Below are 16,209 nucleotides of genomic sequence, written 5' to 3' on the forward strand. Positions count from 1 at the left end.
GTCTGGTCTTATTCAAAGAGTTAGGAAAAACACTGAGTATGGGAGCGGGAAAAGCCTGTTTATCATCATTGATGTTTGCTAAGTTCATCACATGAGTTAATTGGCCAATTCAGATAGGCCTGGGCTTTGGAGCCATCCCTCTGGAGCCAGCCTTGCTACCTTCACACACCCTAACAGGTAAGGAATGACAGGCGGCCATGGGATCATTCGATCTGAACAGATTTCTCCTTTACCAGCTGAAGTCGTGGGGATATGAGTTTTGTGCACGAAACCAACCCCTGCTCTGCCTCTCAAAACCAACAGAAATCGTGGGTCTTGGTCCCTATTTGGGTTTACCGTAGGAACCACTGACTCCTGTTCTAACCCCTTTCTCTTAAAGGAGTGCTGTGTCAAGGGCCAGCCCTCGGTATAGGGTGGTGGCATGAGTTGAAGTTCGCTCTCGGGTGAGAAGACCAGGAGCTGGAAGGGGAGAAAAAAAGAGATTCCGGGTTTCTGCCAGGCGGCTATGGGGGTGGGAAGGAATGTTCAGCTGTTGCAAGCTGGTAGGTAGGTAGTGGAGTTCGGGGAGAGGTGACGTCTTCTGACTCCTCTGTAAGAGCACGTGGGGGGACTGCTCTCGGGTGTGGATGCGGGTCGGGAGGCCCGTACCCTGTTGGCGTGTCTTGTGTGTATGGAGGAGGGTGAGCAATGCTGGATGGAGGACCACTGGGTACGCTTAGTCCTTCGCGGGGTCGGCGGGGAGAGGCCCGTAACAGACCCTTGAGCGAGGGAAGGAGCGAGCTCCTCCCGCCCCGCTCCCGCAGGACCCCGCGCCGCCAGGGCAGCGACGAAACCTCGGTGAGGGAGGAAGCTCCAGGGAGAGCCCCCGCTGGGGTGCAGCGGGGATGCGCCTGACGCTTGGCCCCTTCCGAAAGCGCGGGGTCTGCGGTGGCAGGAAACGCACCACCCAACCTCAACATGTCCCCTCGGGGAGGAGGAGCCGGGTGGGTCTTCGCAGCTCCAGACTGGCTGCCGGTCCGGAGCTCCGGGGCCTCCCCGAGGGGACAGCGGAGCACTTGGACCAGGCCAGTGGGGCCCGGGGGCCCGGTGCTCCGGGAGTGACGAGCCGCGCTCGGGCCGATTTCGGGTTCGCAAGAGCGGGGAAGTCGGTGCCCGGCAGCGGACGGGCGGGCCGTCAGCTGCCCGGCCCGTCGCCTACCTCCCCGCCCCCCGGCTTCCTGCGGAGGCTGCGGCCGCCATGTTGTTGTGGGGCTGAGGCGGCGCTGCGAAGCCGGAGCGGCCGTGACAGGCTGCGCAACAGGTCCGCTGTCGGCGGCCCGGCGACGAACCCGGCGGCGGCGGCGGCGGTCGAGCAGGGTCTCCCGGCGTCCGCCCGCGCCAGCGCCGCTGGAGCCGAGGGGCGCGGGGGCGCGCGGTGACGTGCCCGGGCGCAGCGGAGGCGCCAGGTGGGTGAAGCCGCTCGCCCCAGCTGCGGCGGGCGCGGGGCAGGTGCGGACGCCGAGGCGCCGACGCGGGAGGCTCCGCGGGCCGGGATGGGAGGCGGCTGCGCGTCGCCGACAACGTGGACGGGTCCTCGGGAGCCCGGAGGCCCCGGAGCTAGGCCCCTGGCGGGCTCGGCGGCGCCGGCGGAAACCTCCGGCTCCAGGTTCCTGCCCCCGCCGCACGGCCAGGGGGGCAGCCCCGAGGGCCGGGGCCGGGCTGCGCCTTCCCTGCGCCGAGACCCGGCTGCGGCCTCTTCTGGCAGGTGCGGGCGCCGCCGAGGGCCGGGGGCAGCGTGGCCCCCTGGCCTTGGGTGCCGGCAGAGGAGAGCCCTTAGGGGCATCCGCACGCGTCCTGGGGGACCTGTTTTATTTTCGCCGAGTTGGTTTTCCTTCTTGGGAATGCTTGGTGCCGAGTGCCGGGTGAGCCGCATCCCGGTGCGTCCAAGTCGCCCGAGTCAGTGGTCGGATGCTCGGTGTCCATCGCTCGCCTTAACCCGAAGTTGGGAAATGTTACAATTTGACTTAGGCGTTGTTGACGTCCAGGGTATAGAGCAATCACGGACGGATGCAGTCGCATAGGTCAGAATAAAGTTTGTTGCTTATTATTTTTTAAAAGACGCCTAGGCGTCTGTGCGTGGTGCCTGGGTAAACCGAGGCTGGAACTCCAGATGGCTTTGCATTCTGAAAAATGAGGCTGTCTTTGAATTTATTGCTCATGTGCTTTAGTGTTAAATGATTGCCACTGGTTACTGTGGTTCGTTGGAAACTTTTATTAATTATGAATCAGGAATGTTTTTGATAGAGGCAACCACTTTATAAGAATTAAGCTTCACACAAAAGATGATTGCTTTACTAACTGCTCTACCTAGTTCGTTCTCACTAGTGTTTACTTGCTTACCCAGACATAGGCGAGATGTGACATGAAATTGTGTGTTGTTTACTTGAAGTAGCATAGGCTGTAGGTTAAGCTTAAGCCTCTCAAGAAAATTATTTGCTTCTCTCGCTGTGCTGGTTTCCTATATTGTTTCCTATATTGTTAATTTCCTATATTGTTTCCTATATTGTTAATTTCCTATATTGTTAATTCCTATATTGATAAAACCTAAACGCAATCTAGAAACATCACGTAAAACCTTTACATGAATTAATAATAGTGTCCCTCGCATTTTAAAGATAGTAGCAGCTCTGATGTGCACACCTTTAGGTTTCTTTGGCTGTGTCTTTGATTTCCTTGTAATTTCTTTTTCCCCCAGCTTTACTGAGATATGATTGACATGATTGACATATATCCCTTGTAATTTCAAAAGTATGTAAGGTGGAAGTTGTTTTTATTATAAAAGCTTAATTTAAGAACAAGCAGAATTTCATGTTTTTGAAGGATGTGGAAGAAATGTGCACTGCTGCTGTTTTGATGTAATGTTAATGAGCAGCTGAAATGCTTGCCTTTTTTACCCTTTGGTGCATGTAATTATTCACTTTGCTCACCTTTATAATGAAAGGTAGAATTGTCTGAGAAAACTTGACCTGTACTGAATTATTGAGCAGGGAGGTACTATTGTTAGTTCAGTATATCTCAAGGCTAAAATCCTGAACTCTCTTGAATATGAGAACATATGTTAGGTATATTCTGGGATTGGAATTTAAAAATTTTTGTATTTTCACAAAAATAGAATAGTGTAAGGAACTTCTATACACCCATCCCCTAAACTCAGCAGCTTTCAAGGTTTTCTTTATGCATCTGCTTTCTTATTTTTCTTGTTTGGTCATTTCGCCCTATATACTTACTATCTCACTTTTAAAAAGTGGGAAATTTCTTACATAACCTTAGGATTTTTATTTTTAACGTATCTTTAGAGATTAAAGAAATTTCACAAATTTCTATCTGTCTAGTAAGACGAAAAGAATATTTATTGGCCACCTCTTTTAACGACTTTATTCAATATTAAAATATATTTACCATGCTTGTCATTTATTGAGCACTTACTGCATGCTAGGCCCTGTACTATTTTACATAATCATTTAAAGCTCTCAAAGCCCCTGTGAGTAGTTCTTTTCCTCTATCAAATAGATAAGTGAAATGTTAACCTCGAGGTTAACTGACTACTATAGGTCTCTGAGCCAGTAAATACAAGAGCCAGGTTTCAGACTAAGATACTTCTAACTTCAGCACCTGTGCAGTTACCTGTCTATTCATCTTGGTTCAGAGGGAAAAAAAAAGTTATTTGGGCATTCAATAAACATTTGTTGAGTCAATGAATGAAACTACATAGTAGTCTATTGATAAGTGACTAGCATTTTTGTATATTATATTTACATGTAAATTATTCATATTAACAAGTTCCAGAAATTATTCAGAATGAACTAACTCATTACAAAAAAATGTGATATGTTTATTACCATATAACAGTGCATTTGCTTGTGTTTTCTTTTTTTGTATTCTAATCTTTTCAATATCTTATTTATGGAAAATTTTGTGGAATACCTATTTTTGAAGAAAGGCTAAAATAAGGCAGACTTTTTTGATGTGCTAATTGTTTAAGGCAGGATTCTAAGTGTGAAGTAGAAAAATGCTTAGAATTAATTATGTAAACGAATGGATCTAGAGAAGAAGATGCATCAGAAATGCTGTATTTTTTTTACTTGAGTTCATTTTTGACTTTGTACCATCCTATAAACTACAGAACACAGTGACTGATGTTAGAGGCCTGCTGGGTGGAGTGTGCCTATAGGTATTCTTGAGAAGGAGGAACTGAACTGGTCTAAAGGATCTGAAGGCAGAGAGGAAGTGGGGGAGGAGAGGAGGAAACTGAGCAAAAATAGGATAGTGAATACATCAAGAAATAATGTATTTTTACAACTCTAAGAGGGCAGCATAGTTCATTTGCAAATGTATAGTATTATTTTGAGAGATTCGCTTAAAAAATAATTTCATGGCTTAACAGGACACTGAATGATTTATTTACTTGTGGAGCTATTTAGCAGTGGTTATGGTAGACATTCGGGGATATATTACCAGATGGTAGATATTTAACTTGTTTCATTTAAGCAACTGTTTTATGTTTTCATGATCATTTTCTTCACTAATACATATTCATTTTAGAAAATTATATGTGTTTTAATGAAAATTTCATTTATTTCCATTATTACTGTGGTAGATAAGGGGACATGTTTTCAAGTTAAACCTGCTCCCAGCTCCAACACCAACTGGTTAGTTGTATGATGTTGAGCAACTTATTTTAATTCGATAAGTTTCTGTTTCTTCATCTGTAAAATGGGATTGCTAATGACAGTCTTATTTCATAGTGTTGTTGTATGTAATATAAAGTACTTATATTACGTAAGCAGTAGTGCAAGTGACTACTGCTTAGTATAAGTGCTTAAAAATGTTACTTATTATTATTTCAACTTGCTTCAAGGAGAAATCTCAAACTAAACTGGCCTAGTCCTTTTTTGTTTTTGTTTTTCCTAGTGACTGGAAAATAAATTAGCTTTTTTGTTCTTAATTTTAAATCTTACCTTCAAAACAATCTGTATAAGAAGGCTGGAAAATAGAGTGGAAGAACTGACCCACAATCTTATCTTCTGACAAAGAATCTGCCCTTTTCCGTCTCCTTAATTTGGGGAAGAAAAACAAACAAACAAAGCACCAAACATAGCCTAAAGGAAGAAATATTTAGTATCTGCAAAAGAAACTACTACTTTAGATTATCTCTTCAAAGTCTTTGAATCCAGCTACTTAAATAGCTTCCACTTTTCAGTGTGAGAGTGCTGGACTAGTGTGAGGATGATAATGGGAAAGAATGGTCAGGAATGGTTGTCAGTGTCAAACTGCAGAGCCCGCAGAGATAGGGACCCAGCAGGATTTGCTCTCACAGCAAGGAGGACACTGATAACTGTTGCTTTATCATTTCTTTTTGTTTAAACATTGGCGAAGGTATTTCGACACTCTCCTCACCACCCTACCCCTCCTTCTTCTCACTTAAGAATGCTTAAATATAAGAATTAATAAATTCTTAATAAATTTTATAACTTATGTAACATTTGGTGACTTTATAGTGCATATCAAATACTGTTGGTGAATATAAGTGAGAACTTCAAGAATGAAGTTTGCAGAGAATGACGCAGACTGGGAATGCATGTGCAGCATTCATTCTCTAACTTGGTAGTAAGTCCTGAAAACCCGAATGGTAGAAGAGAGGCCATGGTTATGACCTGAGGTTTCATTTCCATTTCCTTTCTTACTGGAAGCATTTTAGGCTTTCCCTCTGCTAAACTTCCAGTGAAGTGCTTATAAAGTGATTTTGTCTTGTTGCAGAGACAGCCTATATAGGAAGGCTGCCCCTGCCCACCTCTCTCCTTCCTTCTGGTGTCTGGTCCTCATTCCGTAATTCGGACTTAGAGTTTTGACTCCTTCTTCCAGCATCCTAACTCTTATATCCAGCATCCAGGGATCCACTTGATCCCAGAGAACTGAGTCACTTGGATGATTGAGGTGGAAACCGCCATTTAGATATTTAGATTAGATACAGATAACCCAAACTTCCAAACTTTTTCAGAACACACTCTCCAATGCCTGAGTTTTAAAGTCATTATTGCATGGTGATAATCCCATCTTGAAAAAGTCCACGCTGCAGCTCCTTCTTAAATCAGTTTTTGCTTTTGCTCTCCTCGTTAGTTTGACTTTACCTCATCTTTGTCTTTCTAGGGGCTTCAGTGAAAAAAAAAAAGCCTTTTTTTCTTCCTTTTCTGCCATCTGCTTTAACTTTCTTTTTCTTAACCACCATCTTTCCTCTTTAAAAAGTTTTAAACCCTACAAAATTGCTTACATATAAATATATAAATTTTTATATTTTTATAAATATATAAAAAATAATATAAAAGGGTATTGAATTCATTCTTTTAACAAATAGTAAATGCGTACATTCCAGGAACTGGTCCAAACACTGAGTGAAACCATTGAACGAAATACACAAAAACCCATGTCCTTGTGGGGCTTATATTCAAGAAGGGGGAGAGAGACAATAAAATGTCTAGAGATTAGAATTTGCTAAGTGCTATGGAGAAAAGTAAGGTAGGAACTGAGTGTAGGGAATGTGTGGATAGGTGAGTAAGGGTAATTGAGAGAAGTAAATGTGCCATATTCAAAATTATTAAGGAATTAAAGATTGGGGAAGGATTATTGTGCACACTTTATGAGTAAACTTTATAGTGTTTCAGGTCATTGTATTTAACATAAATGTTTATCATTTTAGTATCACTATTTGGTTTGTACCCAGCAGATCTCTGAATATTTCTATTGTTTAGTAACTTAAGCCAGAAAAAGAAAACCTCAAGCACAACATGAGCCTAAAGCAGAGATTTGTCAAATGGTTTATTTTTTATTTCTTTTATTTGTTTGTCAAATGGTTTAGAATAGATATCTTACTTTGATTTTTCCTAAAGTACTATATTGTGTTTGTTTTTAAATTCTGTAGACTTTTTTTTTTTTGGTAGACTTTGTATTTGTACCATTTTTATTTTGATGAGTAATATGTGCTCCTGTGGAAAATTGGAAAGCTATAGGGAAATGAAAGAAAAAATAATAGTCATTAATAATCATATTACCTAGAGAAATGTTCAGTGTTAATATTTTGGTAGATCTCCTTCTAGAAATAAAATCTCTTTGCAAAAATTGGAATTACATTATATAATCTGCTGTGTAACCTGCTTTTTAGCTTACTAGCATTTATCAAAAGCACAGTTCTATTTTATTGTATATTTACAATATAATTATATTAGCTAAATTATATTGCTATGCTGCTATTGAATGTCAGTGTCTAATATTTATCGAACATTTACTATATCCAGGTTATTTTCGAGGCACTTTACATATTTTTACTCATTTAGTGTTTAGCCTTTCTACAAGAACTGTTCTATTATTTCTTTTACAGTTGAGAAGATTGAGCAAGGGCAGCTTTAGTAATTTCCCCAAGATCCCACAGCTAAAAAGTGGTAGGCATAGAATATGAACTTAGTTTGACTCTACATCCTGTACTCATACCATTATCTCATATTGGTTCTCATAACCAACTATGTCCACACTTATGATTATTTCTCTAGAATACATTTCTAGTAGTTGTAGTAGTTTTGGATCAAAAGGAACGATCACCTCCTAAGGCCCATGTAAACATACTGACAAGTTGTCTTCTAGAAAAATTTGTTGGTACCACAGTGTGCTTCTACCAAGTAAAACCACTCCTATTCCCCACGTCCTCAGAAACAGTGGCTTTTTAACAAATATGCTAATTTGATAAAGGCCACCTTGTTTTAATTTTTTCTCTCTGAGCATTAATAAGGTTGGTTATATTTCAAAAAATTTTTATTCTTTGAAAAATATTTGTCTCTGCGCCTTTCTCACTTCATTGGCATGTTCATCTCTTGGTCATTTCTAAGAATTCCTAATATGTTAAGAGTAGTAATTTTTTGCCATATAGGTGTAAATTTTTCCCCAAGTTTGTTTGTTAGTTTTGTTTATGGGTTTTTATCAATGATAATGATAACAGCTAACATTTATATAGCACTTTTCATGTAAAGCTGTTCTAATTCGTTATATTTGTTAACTCATTTAATTTTTTTTTTTTTAAAGATTTTATTGGGGAAAGGGAATAGGACTTTATTGGGGAACAGTGTATACTTCCAGGACTTTTCCAAGTCAAGTTGTCCTTTCATCTTAGTTGTGGAGGACGCAGCTCAGCTCCAGGTCCAGTTGCTCGTTAGTTGCAGGGGGCGCAGCCCACCATCCCTTGCAGGAGTCGAGGAATCGAACTGGCAACCTTGTGGTTGAGAACCCACTGGCTCATGTGGGAATCGAACCGGCAGCCTTCAGCATTAGAAGCACGGAGCTCCAACCGCCTGAGCCACCGGGCTGGCCCCTCATTTAATTTTTTAAAAATAAATTTTATTTGGGGAATATTGGGGGATAGTGTGTTTTTCCAGAGCCCATCAGCTCCAGGTTGGCCTTCAATCTAGTTGTGGAGGGCGCAGCTCGGCTCTAAGTGTAGTCGCCGTTTTCAATCTTTAGTTGCAGGGGACGCAGCCCACCATCCTATGTGGGAATTGAACCAGCAACCTTGTCTTTGAGAGCTCCCGTTCTAACCAACTGAGCCATCTAGTCGCCCCTCATTTAATTTTTACATCTCTATGAGGTAGATGCTATTATTAGCCCCATTTACAAAGTTCTCTGACATTTTCTTTTTAATTCTTAAATAGCCTTTTCCTCTGTGTGTTTGCCTATTTCTGCTCCCAATTCTTAAAAATCTTTTTTCTCTTTCTAGCCTACTGGGTAGTACCTATTGTTTAGTTCTTCATTACTCAGTTTAGGAGTCATTTCCTCTGGGATTGCTCAACTACCAACTCTTCAGGCCCTAAGCAAAATTAGGTGCCTATCTTCTTTCTGTCCTTTCTTTATTCCTGTATCACTTGTGGAGTTCTAAGTTTTCATCTTACTCCTCTTCTGGATTCCCTGCTCTTACATAGGTGTTACACATCTGATGACTCAGTAAATAGTTATTGATTTGAATTAAAGGTTTTTAAGGTGATGTTGTGATATTGGGAAGGGAATAAATCTTCCAAGTATATAGTAAAATAGAGAAACTTTCACTGAGGAAGTAACATTGGAAGAAGGCCAGTGGGGAAGGAGGGGTAAAGGAAGGGGCCCAGGACCTAAAACTGAGTGAAAATAGACATGGAAATTTCCCACTCTGGAAACAGCAATTTGTTTAGAGTCATTTTGATGATTATTAACCTTGCCTCTGGGAAAAGCCTGATGAAATAAATCCGTCTTTTACCCCAGTACCTTTTCTAGTGTTCAGAACATTTGACTCTTCCTTCTAGATCTCTTCTATGAAACAGGGCTCAAATTCTCTTCTGACTTCCCCCTTTTCTCATTGTATGGGGGAAGTTGGAGGATCCTGATGTAATCTTGGTAAGATTCTGAAATACCCAGGGAAGTTTGGTGAATTGGTGGGGTAGGACCACTGGAAGCTTTAGGCGGGAGAACAAACCCTGAAGCTTCTTTGTGTTTGGAGGCTTCAGGTCCCATTCACACCTTTCCCTGGCTGGTAACACATTGGAGTAGAGCTCAACTCCTTTTCTCTTCAGCCTTCATTACGTTTCTGTTCTTCTAGCTTTGATAAGAAGCAGTTGACCTCTTAATTTACTAGTTTTAATTTTGAGATGTACTGATTGCTGGTCTTGAAGAAGGAGTGCACACTTTATATATTAATAGTATAGTTTATTTGTCATTTAAAGTATTTTTCCAAATCTTTCTCCTCTTTAAATTTAACTTGATTTCTCATTGCATAACTTAATTTTTTTTTCATTATGAAAGCAACACATGCTGATTGAAGAAACTTTGTAAAATTAAAGGAAAAAGTCATTCTAACTCCAACAACCAATGACAATCGCATTTTGGTGTCTCCTACTCCCCTGTCTTTTCTTTTTGTTTGTTATTGCATATATATTATTGTACATGTTTTACAATACAGCATTGTAGCTAGGAACATGGTTTGTGGTATCTCATTGGGATTTTAGTTCCAGCTTAGCCTTTTATTAGCTTTGTGAGCGTAACAATCTCACTAAGCCTCAGTTTTCTTTAAAAAGTAGAGATTTCATTTATCCATTAAATTGTTATAAGGAAGAATAGATAATGTATGTTTAGGGTGACTGTCTCATACATTTCCCGTAAGTGTCACAATAATAGTCAGGACTGTCTTTTGGTTAGGTTGTTAGGACGGCTGCTTGGGGCTGTGTTTAGAAGGAGGGGGTGGATCAGAGGCATTGCCCCTTTTCTGAAATAATTAAAATTCATTTTCAAAAAAAGTTTTTAATATGCTCAACAGGACTATGAAAATTTTTACAATGAGCCCTCCTTTAAAGTGTTATTGGTCTTGGGACAGCGCCACAGTTGGTGAGTGGCCCTGGGCCTTAGACCCTTGTAGGATGGCCCTGTAGATAATGATGATAACAATAATAAGGTAACCAGATAACAAGACCTGAGTGTAGGGCTTGGCTTTTGGTAAGTAGTCAGTGATTGGTGGCTGCCGTTATTATTTTTATAATGATAAATACGTATTTATATCATAAACTCTAAATTATAAGAACATAACCAGTTTCCATGTTATTACATGGTCTAGCTGAACTTACTTTTTTTAAAAAAATAGGGTTATTGAGATACAATCCACATATCATTATGATCTAAGTGGCAGCATGATTCTTAGCTCAGTGTATTACCCATTGTTGAACTCTCATATTCTTTCCAATGTTTTTCTATAATAATAATAACTAGTGAATATAAATAAGGCATTTCCTACATTATTATTATTTCCCTATGACAAATTCCCAGAAATGAAGTTACTGGCTTATAGGATATGAACATTGGTAGGATTCTTGCTATGTATTTTCACATTGTCCTCTGAAGAGCTATACTAACTTGTACTCCCATAAACTATGTCTGCAGCACTCGTTTCTCTCACCTTTGCTAGCCCTGAGGATTAGCCAAGGCTTGCTTTTTAAACACTAAGTTTATAAGGAAAGAGAAAACAAAACTTTGTTTGCATTTTCTTGATTATTAGTGATGTTATCACTTATCAGCAAGTTTTATTTCCTCTTTGGACACGTGTTTATTTGAGGTCTTAGTGTTTTCGTTGTCTGTTTAAATAGCAATCTGTACATTAAAAATATTAACTATTTGTTGTGATTTTCTCCCCATTTATTTGCCTTTGAATTTTGTTTTCAACAGAAGTTCAAAATACTTATATAGATCTATTTTTTCCTTTGTGTTTTCTTGAATGACTTCAAAACTCAGAAACTTATCTTTGTTTCAAAGAGGTGATATTTTACTTGAAGGTTAAGCATCTATATGCATGTTTTTCCCTCAGAACCTCTTATTTAAGTCATGTGCATAGTTTTGCTTTAATATTTAGTCCTGATATGAGACAGCAGAGAATAGGCCAAGTAGCCAGCTCCTCCGCCCCTTACAAGCAGCCCAGGCTGGTCATGGCTATTCTTAGGGGTTTTTCCCTTTTATGTAGGTGAATTGTCTTGTTCACAGTTGTTGACTAATTCTCCCTAAATTGATTTAATTTAAATCTTCAACGTAACTAGAGTGATAACTACTTCAGTATTAGCTTACCATTTCTGTTCTTTTATGTCCTCTCGGTTTATTAGTTGATTCTTTATAAGCTAAACTTAACATGTATAAAAGTCTAAACTTATAATTTATATTTAAGCTTCTTAAACTGAAGATGCAAAGTTACAGAACTAGAACTGAAAACTAAGTATAGAAGAGTTATCTTCTTTGAAGCTTTTAAATCTCAACATGTTGTGTGGATTTGGGGCCCTAAATTTCTAGGTAGAAAAAATAGTAACCCTTTTCTCAAATACTGATTAAAATCAGAAAAAAATCTGTCCTTTTTATTAGTAATTGGTACAACAGTAGTTTGTTGTACCAATTCGATGAAATCAATTAACTACTGTAGTTGAAAATAATGTTGAAATAATAGTAGTAATAGCTGTCATTTATGAGCACCATCTATGTGCCAGATGCTTTACAGACATGAGGTCTAAGCCTTAAAACAACCTGGCATGTAGGTACAACTATCCACATTTACTGGTAGGAAATTGCAGCTGTAGCATGTGGATGTCCACAAGGCTGAGGAGTAATGGCACTGCAATTCGAACTCAAATTGGTCTATTTTCAGAGTTCACGTCCATTCTGTTAGTTTGCTTGTCCTCAGTGCAATCGAAGAATGCTGGTCTCTCACAGTCAGGGGGTTGTGTTTATGTTTTAGTGCCTGGCTGACTGCTGGCCACAGGGCATATGAGGATGAGGAGACATTCACAGGGGCTCACAGTCTAATTGAGTGGACAGGCATGAGAACAAAAGTTAACAATGCTAGGTGATACGCAGTTTAATGGCGATAAACACAAGATGGAATGGGAATGTGGCAAAGGAAGATTTTGTAGGTGGAAGTGTCACTGAGAAGGTAGGTAATTCCGCAGGTTCATGGAGAAGGAGCACTGGAATAAGATGGGGTGCAGGTGGAGGGATGGGCGGTATTCCAATATTGGAAAAGTAGGCAGAGGACAGACCCTAAAACATCTTGGATGCCATGTGAAGGAGATTAGATTTTTTTGTTGTTGTTGTTTTTTTAAGGAGGGTGCAGCTCACAGTGGCCCATCTGGGGATCAGACCGGCAACCTTGGTGTTATTAGCACCACCACTCTAACCAGCTGAGCTAACCAGCCCCCCCAGATTTTTAATAACAGGTTTACTGAGATATAATTATTATACCATAAAATTCACCCTTTTAAAATTTACAGTTTTACAATTTTGTGGTTTTAGTATATTCACATAATTGTGCAGCCATCACCACTATCTAACTTTAGAACATTTTTGTCATCCCAAAAAGAATGCTCTAGACCTATTAGCAGCCACTCTCCATTGCCCCCGCCCCCCGTCCATACCCCTAATTCTAAGCAACCGCTGATCTGCTTTCTGTCTGTGAATTTGCCTATTCTGGACATTTCATATAAATAGGAACATACAACACGTGTTTGTTTGTTTTTTTGACTAGTTTCTTTCACTTACCATGTTTTCAAGGTGCATTCATATTGTAGCATGTATCAGTAATTCATTTCTTCTTAAGGCCAAATAATATTCTATTGTATGGAGATAGCACATTTTGTTTAACCATCAGGTGATGGATATTTGGGTTGTTTCCACTTTTTTGGCTGTTATAAATAATACTGCTGTGATCACTTGTGTACAAGTTGTTGTGTGGACATAGATTTATGTTTTTACTTCTCTTAGGTTTATACCTAGGGATGGAATTGCTGAGTTATTTGGTACCTATTTTTAACATTTTGAGGAACTGCCAAATTGTTTTCCAAAGCAGCTGAACCATTTTACATTCCTACCAGCAATGTATGAGGGGTCCAATTTAGGAGATTAGAGTTTATACCATTGGTGAGCTATTACATAGAATCATAGTGGAAAAATGATTGAAAATTATTGGATTAGATTGATGCTTCTCCAGTATGGTTCAAGATATGTGCTAGGTCAGGAGACTTTTCCTGATGACTGAAACCAAAATGCAAGTCATTTCCTCAATTTTTAGGGGCTATTGCTATTCTATTTCCAGTCATTGCTTTTTATGTATTAGTAGGGACTACTTACTGAAAATCTGAATTATTAAGGATTACTGAAATTTAGTGTTCATAGCTAAAATTAGCCAATTTCTAGAGCTTACTGAGATCTCTAGTTTTCTTCTAAAAAATGCGTTAGATGTACAGTGCTTTGGCAGATTGAAAAATTCCTACTATGCATGCTCACTCAGATGGATATTATTTTCAGTGTATCATTGGTGTTGTCTTGAGTTTGATGTGGCTGCTATTCTTGAATTAATTGCTGCTATTCTTGAATTAATGCAATTTTAGAATTAATGTTAGATTTAATTTTATTGGCCATATTGCTCTTGTGTAATTGTTGCGTTGCCATAATTCATCATAGAGTTATTTTTCAACTGGAAAACGGGACCAAGTTGGTGTAGGTTGGCTCTCTTGTCCCACTTATGTGGGCTATGGTTATAATAGTTTGAGAATGAATGGATTACATAATTGGAAAGATTCTTTCCCATTCTAATAGCTTACGATTTTTTTTTTTTTAATGGGGATTAGCGATGTTACGGTTAAAACTTTTAACTATGGAATACATGAATCCTCTGAGAGTCCACAAATTAGCTTTGGAGGTCTGAAACCTTTGAAATTTTATGGCACATTTCATGCATTTGTGTTTTTTTCCAGAGAGAGCAACTATAGGTTTGCCAGATTTTTTAATAAAAACAATCTAAAAATAATTAATAAAATGGCAATAAGTACATACTTATCAATAATTACTTTAAATGTAAATGGATGTCCATCAATAGATGAATAAAGAAGATGTGATACACTCACACACAAATGGAATATTGTTCAGCAATAAAAAAGAATGGAATCTTGCCATTTGCAATGACATGGATGGACCTAGAGGTTATTAATACGCTAAGTGAATTTAATCAGATAGAAAACGACAAATACCGTACAATCTCACTTATATGTAGAATCTAAAAAAAACAAAATGAATGAATAAACAAAACGGAAACAGACTCCCATATAGAGAAGAATTTGATGGTTGCCAGTGGGGAGGAGGTGGAAGGATGGGAATTAAAAAAAGAAGTCCATGACCCATGAAAATTAAAGAATTCAGATTGATGAAGAGAATTTATAAATTGATAATTTGAAGTTTTGGGGGGAAGTGAGACTTTGTTTTGGTTAAGTATTGCTGTTCAGTGATAGATATTATCTGGATACATTGTTGGTTTTAATGTGACTAATTCCATGTTAGAATGTCTCTTTTTATTCTTTCCTGGTAATTTTTCTCCCTTTCAGAACTTGGAGTTTGCTTTTAAAATTCTCATTCCACATGTATTATTGTATATTCATTTTCTCGGATGATTGGGATGTTCTATTTAAGAGTATTATTTTTTGCTGCATTGAAAGCATGCATGGCTTACAGTAACTGAAATGTATTGATATATTTTTTAAATTCCTCTACTTTTTTTTAAGCATTAGATTGATTATTTATTTATTTATTTATTTACTTACTTACTTACTTATTTTCAAGGGGGGGGGGGGTGCAGTGCTCAGTGGCCCATGCGGGGATCGAACCGGCAACCTCGGTGTTATTAGCCCCACTGCTCTAACCAACTGAGCTAACCGGCCACCTCTCTTTCCTCTACTTTCTTGTTCCCTTTGTGTTTGGGTTGAGATTGAAAACTGCCAGCACCGATGGAAGCTTTGCAGGCCCTGCCCGGGTGTGGCACCAGTTTGGATGCCAGTGTCTTCCGGCCTTGGCCATAGGGTGTGTGTGAAGGAGTGTACGTTTCCTCTGTGAGTTTTAGCATTGGATGGAGCATGGCTAAATTTGAGATGACATTCGTAATTTCAGTGTAATGTTTTGGGTAAAACAGACTTGTTATTTAATGTTGTTCATTATAGACTAAAACATTGGCAAGGGCGAGGCTCTGGGTGATACTGTTGGGTTAAAGGATGGTGTAAGATAATGCAAAAATATATTTGATCTTCGTCCCCAGTTCCTGGCACAGACTCCTAAAACCTTCTGAATTTCCCGGTAGGACTGTCTTCTTATTCATAATGAGTCCCTGTCCGTCACACCTGAGTTTATGCTGAGGTGATCTAGTGTGGTACCTCTAGAAAGCCTCTGGATGAGGCTGCACAACCAGAAAGGCCAAGAGATTAGCGAGTTGGAACTTTCAGCCCCGCCAGCGGAACTCCAGGAAGGAGAGGTGGTGGCTGGAGATGGAGCGCTATAGAAACTCAACAACTATGGGAGCCCTCCAGATTGGTGACGCCATGGAGGTGCTGGGAGGGTAGCATGCCTGGAAGCCCACCATAGCTTTCCCTGTGCACCTCTTCCATTTGGCTGTTCCTGAGTTGTATCCTTTATGTTAAACCAGTAAATGGAAGTAAACTGGTTTCCTGAATTCTTTTCTAGCAAATGATCAAACCTGGAGAGGGGGTTGTCGGAACCCCCAATTTATAGCCAGTTCATCAGAAGATGACCCAGGACTTGTGACTCGTGTCTAAAGTGGGGACATTCTCGTGGGCCTGAGGCTTATCCTGTGGGGAT

At 39.8% G+C, this 16,209-nt stretch overlaps 1 protein-coding gene across 13 annotated transcripts in view; it reads left to right on the forward strand.

The window, feature by feature from the left end:
* Positions 1-418: 418 nt before the first annotated feature.
* The window catches only part of ITSN2 (intersectin 2), a 122,218-nt gene continuing 106,427 nt past the window's right edge, over positions 419-16,209 (forward strand). For 4 of the 13 annotated variants that reach the window (XM_081069444.1, XM_081069451.1, XM_081069447.1 and 1 more), the window contains exon 1: positions 1,225-1,445. The gene's annotated coding sequence lies outside the window, so the exon portion shown is untranslated. Of the gene's footprint in view, positions 547-595; positions 838-976; positions 1,446-16,209 lie in introns of those variants that run through there. The other 9 variants (XM_081069452.1, XM_081069456.1, XM_081069455.1 and 6 more) reach the window with 8 other exon arrangements.

Source organism: Rhinolophus hipposideros (assembly GCF_964194185.1).
Source record: "Rhinolophus hipposideros genome assembly, chromosome: 12".
Lineage (NCBI taxonomy): Eukaryota > Metazoa > Chordata > Mammalia > Chiroptera > Rhinolophidae > Rhinolophus > Rhinolophus hipposideros.